Source organism: Ixodes scapularis, unplaced genomic scaffold, assembly GCF_016920785.2.
Source record: "Ixodes scapularis isolate PalLabHiFi unplaced genomic scaffold, ASM1692078v2 PGA_scaffold2__306_contigs__length_199485367, whole genome shotgun sequence".
Lineage (NCBI taxonomy): Eukaryota > Metazoa > Arthropoda > Arachnida > Ixodida > Ixodidae > Ixodes > Ixodes scapularis.
Window position 1 is genome coordinate 6,005,352 of NW_024609857.1, and position 7,143 is coordinate 6,012,494.

The following is a 7,143-nucleotide window of genomic DNA, read 5'->3' on the forward strand; positions in this document are numbered from 1 at the left end:
CTACTTTACTCAAGTTACTGTAGTTTAACTACTTTTCGAAGTAGTTTCGCAACTTTCAGTTCCATTTTTATTTCGGTAATCAGTAGAAGCTAGTTTGCTGAAGGCGTTGGCTTCTATCAGAAACATTTTGCCTTCCATGGCAACGACCATCGAGACAATGGGATACACTGCACATCGACTTCGCTGGTGCCATTGAAGGTAAAATGTTGCTGATAGCAGACGAAGCCTTCAGCAAATGGCTGGAAATTTGTCAAATGAAAAGTATCAACTTAAGCTCAATGATTCAGGAACTCCGTAACTTGTTCGGAACGTTCGGCGTACCACGCAAGGCTGTTAGCGACAATGGTACATCATTAGTGTCAGACGAGATCGAACAGTTCTTTAAAAATAACGAAATTCGTCCCGTCACAAGTGCCCCCTATCATCCGGCGACCAATGTTCAAGCGGAAAGGATGGTTTACGAAACCAAGCAGTCGTTATCTGAGGACAAGACAGGAAGTTTATCGTGCCCACTTGCTCGATTTCTTCTGAAACGGCACACAAAGATTAGTCTCACGACAGGAAAGACTCCGGCTATACTAATGTTTCGTCGTGAGTTGTCAACCGCGATCACTCTACTACATCCGCAAGCTAGGGGGAGGGATGAAGGGACGTCGGAGACAACTACGTCCTCAAGAAATATTTTGTCTAACCGAGAAGAGTACATAAAAAAAACTTTGCTGGAAATCCATCGTGGATCCGAGGAACCGTAATAAAAAGACTGGGATGTCGTTCTTAGGTCATCGAAGCAGAACAAGGCACGGGGTACGGCGACATGAAGACCCATCAGGAACACCGTCACCGACTCTTCAGAAAAATTGGTCGCGGGACCCTCTGCGACACGAAATATTAATAATGGCCTACAAGCTTTGCCAGCAAAGTGGACCATTCCGACCACTGAGGGACCGGTACCAACCGAGGAGCGAGATGCCCCAGACGCTCCACCAGACATCCACCCTGTTCCAGATGCGGTTATAAGCGGTTACGACAAAGGCTTCGTCTAGACCTACCTCAACGTCAAAGGCGGCCTCCTCAAAGATACGCAAGATACGACGACGGCGTCTGAGGGAGTAATACCCCTGTTACACGGGCCCACTTAACTGCAGTTACGCTAAACCACAATTAGCGCACAATACTTGCCGACAACATTCTGCGGCGATGCAGTCAGAGCTATGGGCGAACGTGCGCTTGAGCATCTTGAGCACCCATCGAAGCAGTGCACGCGCTCTCTTCACTTCTTTTGAAATAGCTGTCCGAGGGTATAGTGCGGCATCTGTGCTGCCACGTAACCGCAGTTAAAGCTGAGTTAACCGCGGTTAGGTGTGCCCGTGTAACAGGGGTATAAGAGTGTGATGCGTAGCGCTGTTCCACTCGCGCAGAAACAGAAGAAGATCGTTTCGCCTGCGGAGGGGCGCGTGATCTTTGAGCGCGCGAACTCATAGAAGTGCGAGCGGCTGATGGCGCAAACCAGACTCTAACGTCCTGGAAAAAACACCAATGACTATTCGGCCTCTAGTGTCTTTTTCCACTACGCGGATACGACAGTAACACGACCCCTTCCAGTTATTTTAAGTTCTGTCCTATCTCTTCAGAGGAGAATGTGATAGCCGTAGCTTTGAGGTCTTTTTGGTTTGGGCGGCATGTGACACGGTAACGACGGCAGCGACATCTCTGGGGCGCCGTCCGCCGCAACTTTCCTGGTCGCTCCCACCGCTTAAATTATCGCCCCCCCCCCCCCCCTCCCCAACACTCACATTCACACCGAGCCAATATCTGGAATTCGCCACCCCCTAGAACCCATGTCTGGTCACTCCTTCCTGGACGCCACTCGAGGGCCCCCGTGCCTCCACTATTGGTCGGAGCCAAGACCGAGCACAGCCGGACAGCGGGTCGGGGTTGCCTCGTCGCCGGCAGCTGCGAGCACTGTTCGCATGTACAAGAGGAGCGAACGAGGCCACTGAGCATGCGCGGTAGCTTCGTTATCCCTGAAGTGGACAACTCAGAGTGCACGCGTGCCACTTGTGCACGCATCGCAGCGAAATGCAGGCTAGGGGGCGCATCGGCGTTCACCACTTGGGCAACTTGGGCACGTGCCCCTCGCGTTCTGACGTTTTTATTAGAGGCTCCCCAAAGTCCCGGAGAAAAATACTCCACTTTATAAAAACGCGGGCTCCTTTCTGGTTCTTCAAATAATTAAAAGCGCCGAAAAAGACGAGTACAAAAAGGGGAACGACACAAGGCGCTTCTTTGTCCTTGTCTTTTTCGGCGCTTTTCATTATTTAAAGAACCATGAACCAACTGGCTCAACTTTCCACTTTGCTGCTCTTTCTGGTGTTTCAGAATGGGACACCGAGAGACGTACGTTTTATACAACCACTTGCTAGAAAATGAATACTATATAATTAGCGCTTCGTGTCCAAAAATCCGTAAAGCATTTGGCTGTAAAAGCTTTCTCAATTCGGATTTATCAGTAAAACTAAAAATATCACAATCAAAATGTAAAAAAAGGGAGTAGAAACCTATCGTGTGGTTTCATTTCAAATCAAACACGCTTGTCGGGGTGGATTTTTTAAAATTTTTTTTAATATATGTAATTTCCCCATTTCTGTTAGGAACAAAACCACTTTTCAAAGTGGAGCAGGGTGGAAATTTGTTTTTTACTCCGTGATTTTTCAACCCAGTTCTGAACGCTGGCATAAATACGGAAAGAATACCGAACTCACGGGATTTTTTTTTGTGTGCTTGTATACCATGCCAAGTATTTTTTAGGTCAAAGGAAAGTATTTTAGTATTTTGTTTCTACTTAGGTAAAAAAATGCCAAACATCGTCTCTTTGACAAGCCGGGGGCATATTCAGAGCCTTGTATCTCATGAGTTATTATATTTGTCGCTTACTAAACACTATGCGGGTGTAGTCCTATACATGGGCTATCGACGGGCATAAGATTAGTTTATTTTAGTTTCACAAAATATTTTATATAAAATCTGAAATATCGTCAAAATTGAGATTAACTGATATTTTGAACCTGCTACATCGAAAAACCCCATTTATTTATTTCGTTGAAACTTTTTTGCCGATATTTTGTTGGCCTAATGCAATTGCCCTTTTTTTTTTTTTTTTGCATTTTAAGAAGCAATAGAGATCGCACCCACGCTCTCGGAACGGTCAAACGCAGTTTCCGCAAGTCAGCTTCGCTGCAACGATTATATTGCTTACTTTTCTGCTAAAATGCAGCAGATAATGTTATTTTAATTTAGAACACCCGTGCTTGGCTACATATTATATATATTTTTTTTTTTATTTTGAAATGATGGTAACTGACATTCCTTAGTCCAATCATTAAAGGTGCAGCGGATGTTCCATTATCCGGTGTGTAAAGCCAGGGCACAAAGGGCGGAAAAAACGGAACAAGTTCTTTATGTAGCCAGACCGGGGTCATATATCTGTGCTAAATGCAGCTTGTCAGGCACGTACAGCACGGCTGACCTTTTCATTTTAGTAGTTGCCTCACCGGCGATAGAGGGCGCTGACGCACTCGGCGCTATTAGTTTGGTTGCTGTAGGACGCCATTTTGCGCATGTATTCTTCTGTAGGACGCCATTTTCTGCATGTATTCCTCGCTTCATCCGCCCGTCGCCCCCCCCCCCCCCCCCCCCCCGCCCCCCTCTCCCCTCCCTTAATTTAGGACTATGATATTTCCGGAGGACTCGCAGAAACGCGAGGTTTATTTCAAGACATCATAATGATTCGGAAAGCTCCTCGCTAAACATCTGAAATTATTTATCGAAGTAAGTGTCTAAGTAAGTCACTAAAGGAGAACTAGCGTTCTCCTTTAGTGACTTCCTCAGTGCTTCCAATGCACATGAAATCGATGTCAATTTCTTGTGGCAGCTTTTGAAAATATTGTTCTTGACTGCATTTCAAAGTTTGTGCCAAAAAAAGTGAAGTTTACCAATAAAACAAAATCCGTGGATAAATAGGGAAATTATTCAAATGCACCGTAGACTCTTTAGACTTCGCAAATGATCGAAAGACGCGAACCTTGTTGACGAATTAAACCACAGGCTTAAGGATACAATTAAAGAAGCCAAGCATCAGTTCTTTAATGTAACAAGGCCCTCCTTTCTCGAGTCCTCGCCTGAGAAATTTTGGCGCTTTATATCGCCCTCTAAACCAAAAATAAACGAGTTGAATACTGATAATGAAACCGTGGATGACATCTATTATATTGCTGATGCTTTCAATAAATATTTCACGTCCGTTTTCAGTTTGGACAATGGTCACAGTCCGGTATTTGATGCAATTCGAGAAGACAGCGATTGCGCTAGGAACTGTTTGCCATATATAACAATTTCGGAAAAAAGTATCTTAAATTATATCTTGAATATTAACGTTAAAAAGGTAGTTGGGCCGGATGGAATTCCCAATGCTTTCCTGAAAAGGTATGCGGAATGGAGCGCTAAGTACTTGACTGTAATATTCAGAAAGTCGCTAAAACTTGCACTGTACCTTCAAAATGGAAAATGGCAAAAGTGATTCCCATCTTAAAATCCGGTGACTCAATGGTTATTTCCAATTATCGACCGATTGCCTTGCTCAGTATTTGTAGTAAAATTTTGGAACATATTGTATTTAAACACATATCGGCATATCTGGAGCAAAATAGTTTTTTCACTAAGGCTCAACATGGTTTCCGACAAAAAGTGTCTACCATCACCCAACTGACCGAAACGGTGCACGAGTTAGGGCAAACTGACGTTGTATACTTGGACTTTTCAAAAGCGTTCGACCGCGTTCCACATGCACTACTAACAAAATTGGCGGTTGTCTTAAATAATACTAATATTTTGAGGTGGCTAGAAAGTTATTTGACTATGAGACAACAATTTGTACAATTTGATAGCGCGTGTTCCGGTACTGCACACGTTACGTCTGGTGTCCCACAAGGATCAGTTCTCGGGCCTTTATTGTTCTTAATATTTGTTAATGATATTGTTTGTGAAATTCCAGTCAAGATAAGATTGTTTGCAGATGATTGTGTTGTTTTTAAGGAAATCAAAAGCCTCGGAGACTGTGAAGTATTAAATTCCTCACTAGAAAGATTGTCTAAATGGTGTGCCGATTGGCAAATGTAGTTGAATTTATCAAAGACTGTTTGTATGTCTATTACTCGTAAGAGAAGTCCTTTCCTGTTTAATTATTCTATTGGTAACTATAGCCTTCTTAGAGTTTGCTCATATAAGTATCTGGGTTTGACTATAACATCTGACTTAAGGTGGAACACACATGTTAGTAACATATGTAGTAGAGCAATGAGTAAGTTGGGTTTTCTTCGCAAGTATATGAAGCATGGCTCCCGTGAGACAAAGTTATTATTATATAAAACTCTGGTTAGGCCAATATTAGAATATGCTAGTGTCATCTGTGATCCCCACACATCATGTTGTATTTCAGAACTCGAGAGAATTCAGAGATTAACGGTGCGTTTTGTGTACAATATGTATTCCTCTTATGTGGCCCCCACAAAACTTTGTGCTGAGGCGGGCCTGGAAACCCTACGGGAAAGGAGGAAAATAAATTGTCTAAAATTCCTCTACCTTATCGTTAACGACGAGCTTGGAATCGACAAAGATAATTACATTACATTTTTTTGCCCCAGGTCTACTAGGCATTTTCACAGCAGAACAATAAAGCCATATAGTTATAAAAATGACGCATTTAAATACTCCTTCTTTTCTCGAACAATTATTGATTGGAATAGTTTGCCACCTGATGTCGTAAATACTACTAACTTCTTAGATTTTTGTTCCAAGTTATTGCAGCAAGTGCAAACTGTGTGATATTATGTTTCATCCACTCCTGTAACAACCTCGAAAGAAGTTAACAGTATTAATAAAGAAAGAAAGAAAGAAAGTCGAGCAAACGATATTCCTGTAATAATACCGTAGACAGTTTATTGCACTTCGTTCGATAAAACAAGTTGGAATCTCTGAACTATAGTCGCTAGAAAGGAATGAATTGAAGGGAGTTTAGCTTATCACAGACATTAAATTTTTTTAAGAATCCGCCTCTCTTCGATGCAAAAATGAAAAGCGACGTCTAAGCTGCTGACCTATAGTCGACTAGAGTGTTCGTATGTTCTAGTGTAAATCACGCTGCTTGTGTATAAAACATACATATCCCTATATACATGTTCATCGTGATTATGTATCCCAGTATCTACCTATCATGCTAGCATCTTCAGTTTTTAAGACGGCGCGTCATTCAAGGTTAGCGGGCACAAACTGAGGGAGAAGAAATGGCGAGAACGCTTGGGGGCAGCAGAGCGCCGTGCTCTGGTTGGAAGGATTAGTGGGTAGATGCGAAGCTATCTGCCTTTGCTCACTGTTCAAACGCATTCGTTTGCCCGCGTCCAGCGTTCACGTTTGGACGCGTTCGAACACCAAGTAGAGACAAACAGAGCTAGCTTTGCGTTCCCACGCACTCTCATCTGCTCCTCTCCCTCAGCTTTTACCCGCATAAAGAATGATGTCTGGCGACGACAAGCGCCTGATATGCATTGAAATAAAAGTAAGGCAACGTTCTGGAATCATGTTGGCTCTTTAGTAGTATACCGCAGCTTCACATCAAACTCTTCAGCTCGAAGCCTATAATACCCTGATGTGCAAACTGTGACCGTTCACGATAATTTTTTGTCAACACTAGAAAGGAAGCAGAGGGTGATGCAGAACACGCGTAAAGTTCTGCACTCTCGCTGTTTTCAGGGAATGCAGGCAGGTTCCATTATAGGATATCCTTCGTCTTGACTCGCTAATTGTTAGTAGATTGTGCGGTCTCAAGACTTACACCGAGCCGCTCGCCTACGCGTGGCAGAAAATACCCACCCTCTTCAAAAGTTGCCTGCCATCTTTAACTTGTCGTACCTTACGTCGGAGCGTAGCCAACGCAACGTGCCGACGGGACCGATCAGGCAGCGCCAAAACCACAACCTCATGGCGTTCTTTCTTTCCTTCCGTGTGTCATCGCCGACTCATCCAATGGACAGAAAGGGTGCGCAGTGACCTTGGAGCTTCAGTCTGCGCGTATGTGTTTGTGTGCCCTTT